Source organism: Aquarana catesbeiana, linkage group LG08 (assembly GCF_042186555.1).
Source record: "Aquarana catesbeiana isolate 2022-GZ linkage group LG08, ASM4218655v1, whole genome shotgun sequence".
NCBI classification, from domain to species: Eukaryota; Metazoa; Chordata; class Amphibia; order Anura; family Ranidae; genus Aquarana; species Aquarana catesbeiana.
Window position 1 is genome coordinate 143,210,464 of NC_133331.1, and position 18,937 is coordinate 143,229,400.

At 44.0% G+C, this 18,937-nt stretch overlaps 1 protein-coding gene across 1 annotated transcript in view; it reads left to right on the top strand.

Moving 5' to 3' along the window:
* The window catches only part of TLL2 (tolloid like 2), a 323,112-nt gene that overhangs the window by 71,189 nt on the left and 232,986 nt on the right, over positions 1 to 18,937 (top strand). The window lies entirely within an intron of this gene.

The following is an 18,937-nucleotide window of genomic DNA, read 5'->3' on the forward strand; positions in this document are numbered from 1 at the left end:
AGAATGGATCCTCCTGCAGTACCTGCACAGGCAGCGGATGCAGTTCCCAACACCAGCACCTCACAGGTAAGCCTGGGGTGTTCTGTCACCACCTTACTATCCCTGTGAGTGTTCCCTCCCCCTCCCCCCCTGTAGTAGTGGGTGTAAGGGGACACATTTCCTCCCTCCTGCACATGGTGTTACGGAGTGATTGTGTGGCTTTAATTACATTGTGGGTCATTTATTTTGTCTTGCAGACCAAGACTCAGGACAAGGCCCAAGCGCAGCCACTTAAAAGGAAATGTGCGGTTTGCGCAAACAAATTGAGCTCCTCATGGAGCAAAGCAGTTTGTCGCACCTGTATAGAAGGCCTAGTAAAGGATGACCCGGTTGCCTCGTGCCAGAAGATGCTTACTTCTGTTAGGGATGAGCTTGCGTCCACCTTCAGTTCCTTTAGAACGCTTATTGACAAGATCCAGACTCCAGCAGAGAGTCCGTCTTCACTGAAGGCGTCAGTAAGCACTCCGCAGCAGGCAGAGAGTGAAGACTCTGAGGCTGAGGTCAGATCTACCCGTTCTTCTCTGGAAGAATCAGGGTCAGATACAGAGCCCAGAGATAGAGAATCCACTCGAGGCTCAAGATTTAAGTTATCTGTTGAGGATGTAGATGACTTATTAAAGGCTATCTATACTACCCTTGAGTTAAAAGAGGAAGAGGTTCAGTTATCCAAACATGATCTTATGTATAAAGGATTACATAAGAGAAAATCAAGAGTGTTTCCAGTTCATAGTTCTTTGGTTGATACTATTAAACTGGAATGGGATAATCCTGAGAGAAAACCATTCTTCTCTAGTAACCTAAAAAGGAGGTTTCCTTTTGATGAGGACACTGCGCAGCCATGGAATAAGAATCCCAAGTTAGACGCACCTCTTTCAAAAGTTTCTAAAAACTCGGACCTGGCGTTTGATGATATGGGTACGCTTAAGGATCCGATGGACAAGAGGGGGGATATCCTTCTCCACAGAGCCTGAAACCAGCTTTGGCTTCCACTTGTGTGGCCAGAAATCTGGAGGTTTGGTTGACTCAGATTCAGTCACATCTGTCAGCAGGTACCTCCAGAGAGCAAATTTTAAAGTCTTTTCCTCTCCTATTTCAGGCAGTGGGTTTTTTGGCAGATTCTTCCGCTGAGTCGGTAAGAATGTCAGCCAGGACTTCGGCTCTAGTGAACTCGGCCAGGAGAAGCCTTTGGCTTAAGACCTGGTCAGGGGACTCGGCCTCCAAGTTGCGCCTTTGTGGCCTTCCTTTAACTGGCGATCATTTATTTGGCCCAGGTCTACAGGAGGCACTGGAACGCACGGCTGATAAGAAAAAGGCGTTTCCAGAGAGAAAGAGTTCAGACAGCCAGAAAATTTTTTCGTGGCCAAAATAGGCAACAGAGTCCTAGAGAAAAGGACAGCAGGCCGAAAAAGCATTGGACTGGGCACAAAGGCAGGGGCAAAGGGGGAGTGCTATTTAACCCTCCTCAACAGCCCGCCAAGCCGCAGTGACTTGTGTTCCCCGGTGGGAGGGAGATTGAGGGCCTTCATCCCACAGTGGGCAGCAGTCACTCTGAGCCCCTTCGTCCTGGACCTAGTGACCAACGGGTACAGGCTGGAGTTTGTTCACCAACCACCAGAACGTTTGTTGGTCACATTTCCTCCACAAGATCGGGAGAAAGCGAGGGCTCTGGGTCTCCAGATCGGAGACTTATTAGATCAAAAAGTCCTGATTCCTGTTCCTCGATCGGAGCGGGGCAAGGGATTCTATTCCCATGTATTTGTGGTCAGAAAGCCGGCAGGAAAGTTTCGACTTATCCTGAATCTCCGGACCTTAAACAAGTCCATCAGATACAAGCATTTCCGTATGGAGACGGTTTTTACAATCAAAAACCTACTATACCCAAACTGCTTTATGGCCACGTTGGACTTAAGGGATGCTTATCTTCACAGCCCTATCCATCCAGCCTTCCAAAAGTTTTTGAGATTGGCAGTGAAGACGGGTATGGGGACCCGACATTTTCAATTTCAGGCCCTCCCCTTCGGTCTTTCCTCAGCCCCACGCATCTTTACGAAGGTGTTGGGGGAAGTGCTGGCTCCTCTAAGATTAAAGGCAATAACGGTTATCCCTTACTTAGACGACCTCCTGATAGTGGCAAAATCATACCAAAGGCTGTTGGAAGATCTCCAGGCTGTGCAGGACTTCTTACAGTCCCTAGGCTGGCTAATAAACAAAGAAAAATCGTCCTTGATTCCGGCCCAGAAAGTAACTTATCTGGGTTACGATTTTTGCTCCGTGAACCAAAGAGTTTTTCTTCCTCAGGAGAAGATTACCAAAGTGTTCCAGACTATGTCAACATTGCAGACCAACCAGTCGGTCTCTCTGAGACAGGTGTCGAGGGCAGTGGGTCTTATGACCTCATGTTTTCCCGCAGTACCAGGGGCGAGACTCCGTCAGCGTCCGTTACAAAGGTTTCTTTTAAGAAACTGGGACGGGGACGTAAGGTCCCTGGAGTCAAGGATCTGGCTTCCCGACAGGATAAAAAGAAGCCTGTGGTGGTGGAGAGCTGGTCAGCACCTAGCAGGAGGTCTCCCATGGTCTTTTCCCATTTCCCGAAGGATTACCACGGATGCGAGTTCCTGGGGATGGGGGGCCCACCTCAGCAATGCAGTAGCACAAGAAGAGTGGTCCCCAGAGGAGGCAAGGGCCTCATCCAATCAAAGAGAGCTGCTTGCAGTCCAGAGAGCCCTCCAGTCTTTTCAGATGGAGGTCAGGGGTCACAACCTCCAAATCCTGTCAGACAATATAGCGACAGTCGCGTATATCAACAAGCAGGGAGGCACGAGAAGCCGGAGGCTTCAGTCCATTGCCCAGGAGATCCTTTCATGGGCAGAGGGGAATCTAGCCTCCATTTCTGCTGTACACCTGAAGGGGAAAAACAATTGCCTGGCAGATTATCTCAGCCGTCACAGGATAGACCGAGACAACTGGTCCCTTCATCCCGAAGTCTTTGCAGATCTTACCAAGAGATGGGGTTATCCGGTAGCGGATTTGTTCGCAAACCGAAACAACCGCAAGACGGAGATATTCTTTTCCATGAACCCGGCAGACCAAGCCTTGGGGATCGATGCTCTGGCAAACCCGTGGCCTCCAGGCCTATGTTATGCCTTTCCGCCAATCAGGCTGATTCCAGAAGTCCTCCGGAAGTTTCGGCTGGAAGAGACAGATCTGATTCTAATTGCCCCGTTTTGGCCCAAGAGGCCATGGTTTTCCCTGCTACAGTCTCTGGTTTCAGAGCCTCCGTGGAGTCTTCCGAAAAGGGAAGACCTATTATTGCAGGGTCCAGTATCACATCCTCAGGTGGTTTCCTTAAACTTGACGGCCTGGTATCTGAAGAAAAGATACTGAGCGCCCAAGGGTTCTCTGACAAAGTAGTCAGGACTCTCGTGAATTGCAGGAAGCCAGTTACTAGAGCCATATATTCCAAAGTTTGGAAAAGGTTTAACTCATGGTTATCTGAAAATGATAGATTAGCTCATGATATTCCGTCTATTTTGGATTTTTTCCAAGAGGGTGTTGACAAAGGTCTTTCTGTTAGTACCTTAAAGGTACAGGCGGCAGCTATTAGTGTGTTCCTCCAGTTTTCTCTCCTGGAAAATCCCACTATAGCCAGATTTTTCAAATCTATCTCTAGGGGCAGACCAGTAGTGGTGAGAAGTTGTCCAACGTGGGATCTGTCCCTAGTACTTCAAACTCTGGTAGAATTTCCGTTTGAACCTCTGGAAAGTATGTCAGTTAAGTTACTTACATTAAAAGCTGTGTTCCTTATAGCTGTTACCTCAGCTCGTAGGGTAAGTGAGTTGCAGGCCCTATCAGTTAGGGAGCCCTTCCTCACGATTTTTGAGGATCGAGTTGTGTTACGAACCGATCCAGGTTTTTTGCCCAAGGTGGCAAGTACATTCCACCGATCTCAGAACATTGTATTGCCAACCTTTTGTAGTTTGCCACAGGGCGACTTAGAAAGAAAATTTAGTTTCCTAGATGTAAGAAGGATTCTCTTGGTCTATCTTGAGGTCACGAAGACCTTTAGGAAAACTGATGCCTTGTTTGTCCTCTTTTCTGGAGTTCACAAGGGGAATAGTGCATCTAAAGCCACATTGGCTAGATGGATAAAGCAAGCCATCTTGGAAGCTTACAAAATTAGGGAGGTCCCTACACCTTTTGTTACTGCGCACTCAACTAGAGCCTTGTCTACGTCTTGGGCTGAGAGGGCTGGTGCCTCACCGGAACAAATTTGCAGGGCTGCCACTTGGTCCAGTTACTCGACCTTCATTAAACATTATCGCCTGGATCTCCTATCAGCTCAGGAGCAGGCGTTTGGTCGTAAGGTCCTTCAGGCAGTTGTCCCTCCCTAGACTGGTAAGTTCTGGCTCATCGTCTCATGGGCTGTCCTGGAAGACGCTTGGAGAAAAGCTGAGTTAGACTTACCGGTAACTCCTTTTCTGAGAGTCTTCCAGGACAGCCGGATTCCCACCCGGTATTGTCTGAAGTTATGTGTATTATGCATATGTTTTGCAGGGTCCTACGGTTCTTGAGAATACTGACATGGGCCTGGAGGACCGCCCTTTTATCTGGTGGGGGTGATGTGTTTCCTGTCCTGGTAGGAGGAGCCCAAGGTCTCATGGGCTGTCCTGGAAGACTCTCAGAAAAGGAGTTACCGGTAAGTCTCTAACTCGGCTTTTTTTTTTTTTTTTTTTTTTTAATTTTCTATTTTTTTAATTTGCCACTGGGCTCGCAGGGAACGGAGCCTGGCACACAGAGGCATCGGACGGAGGACACAGCCTTAGACTTTTATATCTAGAACACATAATTACTACTTCATATAAAAGCTTATGTTCACAACCATGAACTTTCATTACCTTGTACAATGGCAGCCAGACACAGCGGGGGGACATCGCAGGATCCTGGGGACAAGGTAAGTAACCTGCACCAGGATCCTGCAATGCAATCCTGAGTGTGGCTCGGTTACCGCTAATGGTACTGAAATTTAACCCCGATCCACACTCAGGAAAACCACCAGGGAGGTTAAAAAGCCACAGATGTGAAAATCAACCTTTTTTTTTTTTTTTTATTTGCCATTTTAGTGTGTGTGTGTGTGTGTGTGTGTGTGTGTGTGTGTGTGTGTCAGTACCAAGGTCAAACATTCCAGGGTACGTAAACTTTTCATCAGGGCCATTTTAGGTGATTTTCTCCTTATGATTTAAAAAGGAGCCAAACATTTCTGTGTACGTATATGATATTCTCCAGAGACCAATGAGAAGGAGGAGAAAGCAAGTGCCAGGGAAGTACTAATACAGCACTGAATAGTTTTATTAAAAGCAAAGTTTGTAACAGTGTTATGTACTCGTAGTGCTCAGTAGGTTGGGGGGCTTACCCCATCCAGCATGGGTACAGAACCGCTGCTGTATCCTTGGGAGGTTATGCCACGAGCGCCTTGAGGGATCTCGGGAGGATGCCTGCTGGATTGTGACACTGGAGCTGCCTACCGCTGTGTTGGCCAATCAGAATGTGTTTTGGAAGCTGAACCACGCCTCCTTCAGCTGATCTTCTGACGCTGGCAACAAGTTTAAGTAAGGGATGCGGTAAACTCGGAGTCTGCCGTGGGAACGGCTTCACCTGGATAAGTAATCACACTAAAGGCTGCCATTTGCGGTCAGAGCACATGTATAAACTAGAAAAGCTACAATTTCTGTGGAAATTTGTGAAGTGTTCTTGCCTCTACAACTGGAGTGGGCGGAGTAACTAGGTGGAGTGGCTTGAGTAACTGTGTGGTTGGAGTGGCTGAAGTAACTGTGAAAAGTGTTTAAAAAGCTGAATATTTAAAAAAGTATAAATAGTAGTAAAAAAGTTGAAGTCCCATCATTAGTCGAAAGAGCTGAACTTTTTTTTTTTTTTTTTTTTTTTTTTTCTTTCCATGGGGTGGTCATAATATTTTGGCTGATGATGGCGTGGTCATAATGTTTTGGCTGATTATGGCGTGGACATAATGTTTTGGCTGATTATGGCGTGGACATAATGTTTTGGCTGATTATGGGGTTGTCAGCTTTTGTCACCTCCCACTCTAGTTTTGAACATTTCGCCATTCATTCCTATGGGACCAATTTCGCCGCAAAAACTATATTTCGTGAACCATTCGGCGAAACGTTCCACAAAGTAATAGCACACCAATTGGGAACAATCCACACATTTCGGTATATTACTGTATGTAGTGTAAAAGCTGTGGGAGGAGTTAGGGTGGTAAATTTGGCTATAATAAGAATAATATAGAGATAACAGTAAGTGGTCTTGCTATGCAAGAAACAATGTACAAGGTAATGAAAGTTCGTGGTTGTGAGCATAAGCTTTCATATGAAGTAGTAATTACGTGTTCTAGATATTCCTTGGTTCATCTAAGTATTTAAGGATTGACAGATCTCCTTGATCCAATCCAGAGCTCTTGTAGGTCCAAGGCGTGTTTTTTGTCTGGGGATCTCGGGGGGGGTCCTGAGGTTCCGTGGTGTCTGGATCTTCCTTGGGATGAGAATTGCTTTTATGTGGGTTATTGTGATTGTGTTAGAACCTGATGATGGAAAGTGAGCAAACAAATCTGTTCAGATCCTTTGAATAAATTGGGAGGGGCTGAGGGAGCAAAGTTCAGTCCCTTGTGTAATAAGATAAGTTAAGATTCTGTTAATGGACTTGCCAGGTTGAAGATAGGAGGGAGGAGAGGTGGTGTTTCTGGTTCTTTGTCACCTCCTCTGTTCTTTTGTTATCCTCAATGTGTGCTAATCCTGGTTGAGGACTGAGATGCTTGGGTTTTGGGCTATTGCAGGATTTGGAAGTCTAGGATGTCTTTCAGGTTTGTTTGGTTTGTGTTTTTTTTTTTTTTTTCTGCATTATGTTCTCCCATAGTCCTGTACATGTTTGCGCATCCTATTTTCTAGTTCAGCATATCTCTCATGGTTTTTCAGCTTATGTAGTTTGGTCCATAGGTCATCAATTTCTTGTTTGTTTGGAGCATCCTAGTTCTTTGTTCTTTGACGTTCAGTCATTCTAAGGTGCATTTGGTGGAAATGATGATGAGCTATTGTAGGTTTAGGTCTTCGTCTAGGAATTTGCGAATCTGAGTTGCCCTCAGGCCTCGGAGTAATTTTCAGATCATAATATTTCTTAGCAAATTCTATGTCCCACCACTGCATAGATTCATATTTCAGCAAATCTTCTAGTTTATAGAATTTTCTCATTTTTAGGTCCTCCTTAGGAGTCCCGATCTTCAATATTCGGTGGGCGGAGGGCATCCGGGAAAGTCTTGGTGAGATTAACTTCAATATCGGCCTTGAGACCACTTGGTACAATCACAGTATGGGTAATATGGATATGATTGTAGTTAGCATCTTTTATACAGTGAATATGACACTAGGCTTAATAAATACAGTAAAGTTTTATAGGCAAGCTGCTGAGTGACCCATGTATAAAACCATAACGTATTTAAAAAAAACAAAAAACAAAAAAAAAAAACAGTGTGTGAGACTCAGAGCTAAAAAAACCTAATGGTTGCAAGAGTGGTGAAGATCCAACTCACTCTTGAGTAGGATTAGTGATAAAAAGGCTAGATGTTGACTAAAAAATGCAGGACAGTCCAATCTTGATACACATTTACAGGGGTTCACCGACTAGAAACTTGTCTTTGGTGTGAATGCTGCAGATAGTTGCCAGGCTGCTTCAGGAGCAGGCTGGGAACCCGGAGACTGAGAAATGGGAAGCAGAAGAAGAAAAGCGCCTGGGCAGTACTAATGCAGCATTTAATAGTCTTATAAAAAAAGCAAAGTTTGTAAAAGTGTTATGCTGAAGAAGGTTTAGATCATGCTGACTTCCAGGTGACGCCGTTCTCGCGGCACACTCTGGGTTAACCGCATCCCCCATTTAAACTTGCTGCCAGCATCAGAAGATCAGCCGATGGAGGCTTGGCTTCCAAAACGCGTTCTGATTGGCCAACACAGCAGTAGGCAGCTCCCCATTGGGCCAGCATTCACACCAAAGACGCATTTAAAGGGGTTCACACCCTAGAACTTTGTATCAAGGTTTAATTTCTTGCATTGTTAACTTTTTTTATTCAACGTCTTTTATTCCTTTTAATGTCCTTTGTTATCACTAATTCTATGTAAGAGTGAGTTGGTTTTTCACCACTCTTGCAACCATTCGGTTTTTAGCATCTCGCGCTATATTTTTTGTTTGTGTGTTTTTCTTATATAATATTCTCCGAATGTGAAATGTAAAATACATTTGAAGTGACAGTACAGAAAATAATGAATAAATAGTTGAAAAGAAATCCAAAACACAAAACAACCCTTAAACCAAAGACTCTAGTTTTCGTTTTTATGATGGGTACTATGGATGTCCTAGATGACCTTGCCGGCAGTTTCCAGTTTTTTTGTTATATCGTGTGTGTGTGTGTGTGTGTGTGTGTGTGTGTGTGTGTGTAAATGGTGCTGTAGTGGCCCAGACACATGGAACAGGAAAATGTTTGTATTGTAAAAAAAACTGAGCTGCCTGTGGCTGTCCTCTGCATAACAATAAAGAATAGAAAAATTCCAAAGCACCAAAACCGGCTAGTTAGCAAAGGGGCCGTTTTTTGGGTTAAAAAAAAAAAAATTGTGACCAATCTTGTTTACATACATGTACAAATACACATGGAAGCCATATGACCACTCCAAGGCATGTAAAGTGTGGCCTCTCTAGTCTGGTGCTCCCATTGATTGGTGTAGGATGCATGTGTGGAGGTGCCCCTTCCAAAGTATTTACTGTATATACTTAGCAAAAACTATCTTGCACCTTTTTGTTATATTGAATGGTGTTTAGGTCTCGGACATTTCTGTAAATGTGTTTTTAACCGCTACTGGACCAGCCGCCACAGTTTTACTGTGGCAGGTTGGCTCCCCTGGGCAAAACGACGTTGCCTTTTGGCCACTAGGGGGTGCTCACTGCAAATGCCCAGCGGGCGCCGTGACCGTGGGGCACCCGTGAACACTCATGACAGAGCGAGAACTGGGATGTGTGTGTGTAAACAAACAAATCCTGATTCTCTCAAGGGAGAACAGACTGATGTGGATTCATACGCTGTCATCTCTCCTAGATGGTCCCACCAGTTAGTACACAGTGAGGGAACATGGTTAACCCCTTGATTGCTCCCTAGTGTTAACCCCTTCACTGCCAGTGACATTTATACAGTAATCAGTGCATTTTTATAGCACTGATCACTGTATAATTGGTCCCCAAAAAATATCGCACTCCCAATTTAAAAATCGCTGATTACCGCCATTACTAGTAAAATAAATAATAAAAATGCCATAAATCTATCCCCTATTTTTTGTAGACGCTATAACTTTTGCACAAACTAATAAAACGCTTATTAATCTTTATTTTATTGGGATATTTATTATCGCAAAGAGTAAGATATTGTGGGGTTTTTTTTTTTTACCTTTTTTTTAATTGTCGCTCTTTTGTCTTCTAGCACAAAAAATAATCTGAGGTGATCAAATACCACCAAAAGAAAGCTCTATTTGTGGGGAAAAAGGTGTCAATTTTGTTTGGGTACAGTGTCGCATGACCGCGCAATTGTCAGTTAAAGCAACGCAAGTGCCGAATAGCAAAAAATGGCCTGGTCATTGAGCAGCCCAATCTTCCGGGGCTGAAGTGGTTAACATCTCTTTATATAATGGATATTAAACATAAAAATATATATTCTAATCTTTTTATTTAATGAAGTGTTAACAAACCAGTGTTGCGATTCTGCTACAACTTAGTGCCATTTGTTACATGTTGGATAACTGCTGTGTAATTCAGCGTAAAGGATCCCTCAATCACTGTTATCCATATGCATCAAGCCGGATATAATATCGTACTGTTGAAAATGGAACATTTTACATGGAGATTACAGTGGATGGCAGTGTGACAGTTTTGTGTTTTCCATGTAATTGATGTGAATGTGAAGAATACAACTCTAATTTTAAACATACAGCATTTCAGGATGTGTTTTTGTGTGGTGTTTCCCCCTCCTTCATTCCAAAAGTGATCAGCAAGGAATCCTTTAAAGAGGAACTCCGCCCTTATTATGGCAAATACTTTTTTCAAATACTAAAATATTTGCCTGGACAAAGGTAAGAAAAAAACCTGCTTGCTAATCCATTGAGTCCAGTGTTGTCTTGCTTGTAGGGAAAGTTCTCCCTTCACTGCTCCTCCTTGCCAACTTTCATTCGTATCTGGCACATCATGCGCAGGCATGCCACAGGGTTTTTCGCCCAGTCTTCAAGATCTTGTAGGTTTCTGCGATGAGCATTCACAGGGGGTTTGGTACATGCGCAGACACTGCGGGCCCTGACAGTAAACTGTCAGATCTTGCAAGCTCAGGGTGGATATTAGATGTGTTTTTTTTTTTTTTTTATCTGGAAAGTATTCAGACCCTCTACATTTTTCACTTTGTTATATTGCAGCCATTTGCTAAAACCATTTAAGTTAATTTTTTTTTTTTTTTTCTCAATGTACACACAGCACCCCATATTGACAGAAAAACACAGAATTGTTGCCATTTTTGCAGATTTTTTAAAGAAAAACTGAAATATCACATGGTCCTAAGTATTCAGACCCTTTGCTGTGACACTCATATATTTTAACTCAGGTGCTGTCCATGTCTTCTGATCATCCTTGAGATGGTTTTACACCTTCATTTGAGTCCAGCTGTGTTTGATTATACTGATTGGACTTGATTAGGAAAGCCACACACCTGTCTATATGACCTTACAGCTCACAGTGCACGTCAGAGCAAATGAGAATCATGAGGTCAAAGGAACTGCCTGAAGAGCTCAGACAGAATTGTGGCAAGGCACAGAGCTGGCCAAGGTTACAAAAATTTCTGCTGCACTTAAGGTTCCTAAGAGCACAGTGGCCTCCATAATCCTTAAATGGAAGACGTTTGGGACGACCAAAACCCTTCCTAGAGCTGGCCGTCCAGCCAAACTGAGCTGTCGGGGGAGAAGAGCCTTGGTGAGAGAGGTGAAGAAAAACCCAAAGATCACTGTGGCTGAGCTCCAGAGATGCAGTTGGGAGATGGAAGAAAGTTGCAGAAAGTCAACCATCACTGCAGCCCTCCACCAGTTGGGGCTTTATTGCAGAGTGGCCCGACGCAAGCCTCTCCTCAGTGCAAGACACATGAAAGCCGAATGGAGTTTGCTAAAAAACACCTGAAGGACTCCAAGATGGTGAGAAATAAGATTCTCTGGTTTGATGGACCAAGATGGAACTTTTTGGCCTTAATTCTAAGTGGTATGTGTGGAGAAAACCAGGCACTGCTCATCACCTGTCCAATACAGGCCCAACAGTGAAGCATGATGGTGGCAGAATCATGCTGTGGGGGTGTCTTTCAGCTGCAGGGACAGGACGACTGGTTGCAATCGAGGGAAAGATGAATGCGGCCAAATACAGGGATATCCTGGACGAAAACCTTCTCCACAGTGCTCAGGACCTCAGACTGGGCCGAAGGTTTACCTTCCAACAAGACAATGACCCTAAGCACACAGCTAAAATAACGAAGGAGTGGCTTCACAACTCCATCACTGTTCTTGAATGACCCAGCCAGAGCCCTGACTTAAACCCAATTGAGCATCTCTGGAGAGACCCAAAAATGGCTGTCCACCGTTTACCATCCAACCTGACAGAAATGGAGAGGATCTGCAAGGAGAAATGGCAAAGGATCCCCAAATCCAGGTGTGAAAAACTTGTTGCATCTTTCCCAAAGACTCATGGCTGTGTTAGATCAAAAGGGTGCTTTTACTAAATACCGAGCAAAGGGTCTGAATACTTAGGACCATGTGATATTTCAGTTTTTTTTCTTTTTTAATAAATCTGCAAAAAAAGTCAACAATTCTGTATTTTTCTGTCAATATGGGGTGCTGTGTGTAAATTAATGAGGAAAAAAAATGAACGTAAATGATTTTAGCAGATGGCAGCAATATAACAAAGAGTGAAAAATTTAAGGGGGTCTGAATACTTTCTGTCCCCACTGTGTGTGTGTATATATGTATGTGTGTGTGTGTGTGGATATAGATATAGATATAGATTATTATATTATTTTCAAACCATTTTTATTTAAAAATATATCTAAAGATGGTTTTCTATTTAAGATGCATTAATAGTTTATGCAGCATGAAATGGAGCTTGGTTGTGTAGCATGAGGCTGTATATTCTGCAATATTTACGTTTTTGGTATACTCATTCAGTGAATCCAAATTCTGCAAGCTGAGATAACATGCACTGCATTGATGCATTCACACAATTTCACAGTAACCATTAGATAAACCAAAGTTCAGGAATATTCCTTTATCCCAATGTTTTGCAAATCTATGTACACTGCAAACTGTATGATTGAATTGGTTCTGATATCACTGTTTTACTAACCTGACGGCTTATTATTCTAAATGGGGAAACCTTCATTTTATTTTCAAGTATTAAAGATTCTAATTACCAGCAAGAATAATTCCTTACTTTTTTTGTTTTTAAAGTTTTTTTATTTATTACTTTTAACACAAGTATACATAAGACCCAAATGGTCATACACAACAAATTTTTACATTACTTCAGCATTGACTCTCTCCATCTCCTTCTGGACCTTCACTCAATGAAAATAAAACCGTAATAACAAGGCCACCTGTTTTTAGTTAGTGGTACATTACGATATGTCAGACAATTTACGGCAGCGGATTGAGTGGCACCTAATAGCATGCACATGTAGTAGGAGTAACATGTAGGTAGTTTCACTGTTTATCCAACTGCCCCAAACTTTATCAAATTTCTGCGGTATGCCCCTACTAATGTATGTAGCCTTATATAGAGGTGCCGCTCTATTACCCACACCCTTCCACGCTGATACAGAGGGAGGATTGGGCTTTTTCCAAGATAACACTATCATTTTCCTAGCATAGTATATTAGGATTGTCAGCAGAATACGAGTTACTCTGCTTGGGGCTAGAGTGTCCACCAGTCCCAAAAGGCACACCTCTATCGCGGGCTGTATAGGAATGGCGGTTACTTCTGTTATGCATTCTGTGACACCCCCCCCTTCCAAAATGTTTGGATGTTCGAGCAATTCCAAAAGATATGCATGAAATCGGCGGCAAGGGAACTGTACCACCAGTAACCAGACGACTGAGTAGAGAACATCTTAGCCAATCTTGCTGGAGTAAGATATATACGGTGCAAGAATTTAAATTGAATGAGTCGGTCCCTAGAAGAGACCAATCTAGTAAATGTCCCATATATCATCCCAGTCGTCCTGGTCCATCTGGGGGAACACCTCACCCCACACCGCCCTACACCTTGCAAGGAGATCACTTCCCTCACCAAACAATTGTTTATATATTGTAGACAGGGCCTTTTCCAAGGTGTCCTCCCTCAGCAAAGACTCTAAATCACTCATTTTCAGGGTAATACCCATATCTCCAAATTGGGCATTGTATGCATGTCTAAGCTGCAGAAAATGGAACAAGTGAGTGTTGGGCAGATTAAACTTGGTTTTCAGGGCGTCAAACTGTAGAAGTTTCCCACCACCCACTATGTCTTCCAGTGTCCTTAATAACAAATTTAGTCCAGATGACTGGATCAGGGTACTCACAGAAGTGCGTTAGTTTGGGGTTCTTCCAAAGTGGTGTGCGAGGAGAAGTCTCAGAAGCGCTACTCATCTTGGTCATTGTTATCCATGCCCTGCAGGTTGCACGCATGGATATTGTGAGCCTATATGGAGCCCTGATACCCCAATGCGGGAGATGTGTCAACGCCTCATAAGAACCAACAATAGCCGCCTCTAATGTATTGGCAGTGTCATCCTCGGGTAGAGGGAACAACCTGTGTACGACTACTAGCTGACCCGCTAAGTAATACCTGTGGAAGTCCGGGACTGCCAATCCCCCTTTTGTTTCCATGGCAGTTGTAACACCCAGAGTTTAATTTGGGGGTGTCGCCCCTGCCACAGGAAAGTCGTTATGAGTTGATCTATTTTTGTGAATACATATCTCAGTATCCAAACAAGGGAATTCCGACGTGTGTGTGTGTGTGTATATATAAAAAGTAAAAATTTCATTTTCACTAAATTCACCCTATCTGAGTGTCAAAGGTAGATTCTGCCAGGCCTGCAGTCTGGATTTTAGTTTAGTCAAAAGTGGATCAACATTCAAGGTTATAAAGTCCGATACAGAGTTGGAGATATGTAACCCCAAATATTTGATTACCTCCACCCTCTGTAAAGGACAATCTGCGGGAATCTCACATCTGGGGGAAGGCATCCTGAGTGAGAGAATCTGGGATTTTCCCCAGTTAACTTTTAGACCCGAAAAATGAGCAAAGGAATTAAGAATGTTTAAAGCTGCCGATAGGGAATTTTTGGAGTCTCGCAAAAAAAGAACCATATAGTCCGAATATAGTACCATTTTTTTTTTTTTCTGTCAAGCTATCCACTGTTATCCCCTGTACCTCCTCAGAGGCTCGCAAGGCTGCCGCCAAGGGTTCAATCATAATGGAGAAAAGACCCAGGAATAAAGGGCAACCCTAGCGAGTGCCCCTATGTACTGGAAAAATTTCAGATAACATTTAGCTTTATGGCTGCTGTGGGGCAATGATATAGAATGTCAATTCACTTCCTGAACTGGGGACCGAAACCGAATACCTCCAATACCAAGCTCATGTAATTCCAGTCCACGGAATCAAAGGCCTTTTCCAGATCTATAAAGACCAGTATCCCACCGCCGGAACTATGGGACCAACTGTATGTGAGTGAAAACCCTGTGCAGATTTATATCTGTGGCCTTTTTGGGCATAAAACCTGTTTGGTCAGGGGAAATAACATGCTGCAGCACTGACATAAGTCTCGTAGCTAACAGTTTGGTCAGTATTTTGAAGTCCATATTTAATAAGGAGATGGGTCTATATGATGAACACTGCAGTGGGTCTTTATCCGGCTTAGCATACATACAATATACAATATGAGCTTCATAAAAGGAGAGGGGGAGGCCACCCTTCTGAAAACAGTCTATGTATAATTTTAGCAGTCTGGGTGCCAGAGTCTGGGTATTGGTGGTACCACTCAATTGGCAGACTGTCCGGTCCAGGAGCCTTACCACTAGGAAATGAACCTATTGCGGAAACTACCTCCTCCACCCTGAACTCGGCATCCAGAAAATCTCTGGATTCCTCCGGTAACTCGGGCAACTGAAGGGTCCCCAACGTGTCTCTGAGGTCACCAGTGTCGTAGGGATCTATGGGGGAGTACAGAGACCTGTAGAAGGATACAAACTCCCGTACTAGATCTTCCCAGTCCCTCAACAGTTGTCCTGTCGGTGACAATATGCAGGGAACTACAGTCGGGGACGTGTCCCCTGCCGTCAAGAGCTTGCCATTTTTATCTCCTTTTTCAAAAATACGCGCCGCACTCCTTTGCAGCTGACAAGTAGTCATGTCCTGGTAATGGAGAGACACATTCCTCTGCGAACTGCAACTGAGCCAACGTGTCAGGAGAAGGTGAATCCGCTTGTGCCTTAGCGCATTCCTGTTCCTTATCCTGGAGTTGTTTTCCTATACTATTTTGCTCCGTTCGCAGGGCTTTAATGGCTGATATGTATACCCCCTAGTAGTGGCCTTGAAGGCCTCCCATTCAGTGTTCACTGATACCGAACCTTCATTAATCTGCCAAAATGTATCAATGTGTGGTTTCAAAATCTACTCTACAGTGGGTTCCCCCACCCATTTAGGAGACAATCGCCAAACCCTCCTTGAACTTTGGGAGCCTAATTGCAAAGTAATCTGAAGTGGTGTGTGTGTGTGTGTGTGTGTGTGTGTGTGTGATCCGATATACCTCCCGGAAGGTAGGACGCCTCAACTACCAAAGGCAATGTCCCATTAGCGAATGCCAGGTCTATTCTGGAGGACGAAGCATGTACCGAAGACAGATACGAATAGCACCTGTCAGTAGGATGCTTCCACCGCCAGATCTCCATGAGACCCGCAGCTTCTGCCCAGTGCGACAAATCATGATTTGGAGCCCTGTGTGGATTGGACGTATCCAATGTATAATTAGGTATATTATTGAAATCTACAGCCACCAGTTACTGGAATGGAGCATGAGATGCCAATTTCTCCAACACCTCGTACAGGATATTCCCTGTAAAAGAAGGGGGAATATATGCATTCACCAGGGCCAACTTGCGAGAATATTATTCAGTTATTACAACCAAGTATCTTGCACCAGGATCTGTTATCACCGTTTTCTATGGAACAAGGTAAGGACTTGTGAAGCAGGATAGACGCACCCCTAGCATAAGATGGAAAAAGTGGCACGTATGGCTCTGTGCATCCAAGGACGTTTCATGGCCAGGATTTTATTACCTAATGAGTTTCCTGTAATAAACATTATGTGGGGATGCTGGGCCTGCAAGAATTTCAGCACCAACGCTCTTGTATTTTGAATTCAAGCCCCTGACATTCCAGGAGATGATTCTAATATTCAAGGACATGACTGCAATTCAGAAATTCGTCACAAGATGGGGCCTAGGAGCACAAGTGAGGTCCAGAGTCCCACAGAGCCATACAGCATGCTGAAGATTAACATTTACTCATCTATACACATTGCTTTGCGGTACAGCCTGTTTCTGAGTGTCTACCGGTCCACCAACCGTGCAGTACCAAGAGTGACACCACAAACAAGTGACCACAAAAAAGGTGAAGCTAATACACCAAAACAGAACCTAAAAAACAAAGTTTTTACACTTCTGAACAGACCCATCTTAACAATTCCCTGTCTTGCCGGCTTCAAAAAGGGGGAAGGGGGAAACCTTAAAAACAAAAAACCCCAGTCCCTGCCCTAGCTAGCAGACTTGATCCCCAAAACCAAAAATCAGCAAAAGATGGAATGTTGTCTTGTATAGTTATTCCATATGTCCCTTAGGGAGAAACAAAACAGTCAACAGAGTGAGCACTGGCGCTACGCGCCTTCTGTGAATATTCTTGTCTTGCAGAAAGAGCATCCAGCTCCATACATATTGCAGCCAAGATGCACCAAACAGCTGCACATCCGCCGCTTACACCTTGAATGAAGTGATTTGGGCATTGAAAGCAAGTTGTGTACATATGCATCTCATAACAAGGCACACAGCTATTAAACCTGTTGGGGAGGTTAACTTGGTATAGGATTATAGACAAATTGTATGTACTCGCCAGTGTGCAATCAGAGGACAAAACGGCTCGAACAGAATGTATCACAGTTAGTAGTTAAATGATAATTCACTTCAACCTAAGAAATCCAGCCAATCTGAGACATCCGAGGGGACCTCAAAGAACTTCATGGAGCCTCGGTGTTCAACGCGGAGCCTACTGGGGTACAGCATGCTATACGTGAGCCCCTTTTCCCAGAGCCTCTTCCGAACCTCTACGAACGTGCAACGGCGTCTCTGCATCTCCGGAGAAAAATCTGGAAAGAAATGCAGGGTGGTGTTCTCAAACTGGAGCTGTGGTATCTTCCGAAAAAAGAATTGACTCGCGCTCAAAAAAACTAACGTGTATGACTGAAGAGGAGTACTCAGCCTATATATATAAATAAATATAAATCTATGATAAATGTGACAAACTGAATACTAGGTCCTTCCCCTTAAAGGAATATATTCAATAACAAATCAAATTCATACATAAAACCGTGAAGGATTGCAGTATATAAAAAGAAATAATAACTTATCTAAGAGAAAAATGTAAAAAAGGGGAAGTCCATATACAAAAAACACCCTACAAGTGCTGTGATAATGCAAAAAAAAAAGTCCAATATAAATGAAATCCCAGATGTGTGGGTCCACCACCATAAATGAAGTGCCTGGCCGCTTACCGGAACCCCATGACCCCCCCGTTACAGAGGGTCTAAATGGGCATTGTAGTCCTGCTGCTTCGGACAGCTCGGGAACCAGAATGGTGACCAGATTGGAACGTCTGAAACTGTAATGCTGTAAAGGCTGTATTGCGGATGGATCCACAGGGAAAGGCAAAAACTCAGCCCTCAATGGAGTGTGGACATCATATAGGGGAAACAGAAGAAGGCTCCCATAGTGTAAAATCAATTGGTATTTATTTAAAAAACATAGTAAACACTCACATGTAAAAAGCAATAATCCTCTGAGAGGCAGTCTGACACCGGCCGGATGTTCACAGGCCGCCCGTCCTGCTGGAGTGCAACGATGGAGGAAGGTGACACGATGACACCACTCAGCCCTGTTATTTAGTTATTTATCTATTTTTTTTCTTGTGGTATCTTCCGGCTTCAGCAAGGATGAGATCTCTATCCCAATAATTTAGAAACCGCACAAGGAATGGTCTAGGCAAGGTGCCTTGCGGTCTCGGGCCTGTGGGGACCCTATGAGCGCACTCAACAATGTATGCTGATGAGACTTGTTGTAAATGAAGGATTTCTTTAAAGAAATTTTCAGCAAAGTTGGCGGGGTGTGAGCCCTCCGTGCCCTCAGGAAGGCCCACCACGCAGACATTATTGCGGCGCAGTCTATTTTCGGCGTCTTCAGACCGCGCCATCAGGGTTTTAACCGTTGCAGGTCTGCGACATTCTGAGAGGTTGCAGCCGTAGTATCTTCTACATCGGAGATACGATTCTCAACCGTGGTAACACGGCCTCTAAACTTGTCCATGTCTTGTCGGATGAGACCACACTCTATGGCCAGTGTATCAATCCTCCCCATGACCATAGTTTTACACTCAATGGCTGCGGTGGAGTCAGTAATTGTAGATTGCTCCATATCTGAGGGTTGCTGCTGGTCCCCTTCATTTTGCACCATGTCTCCTAGAAGCTGCA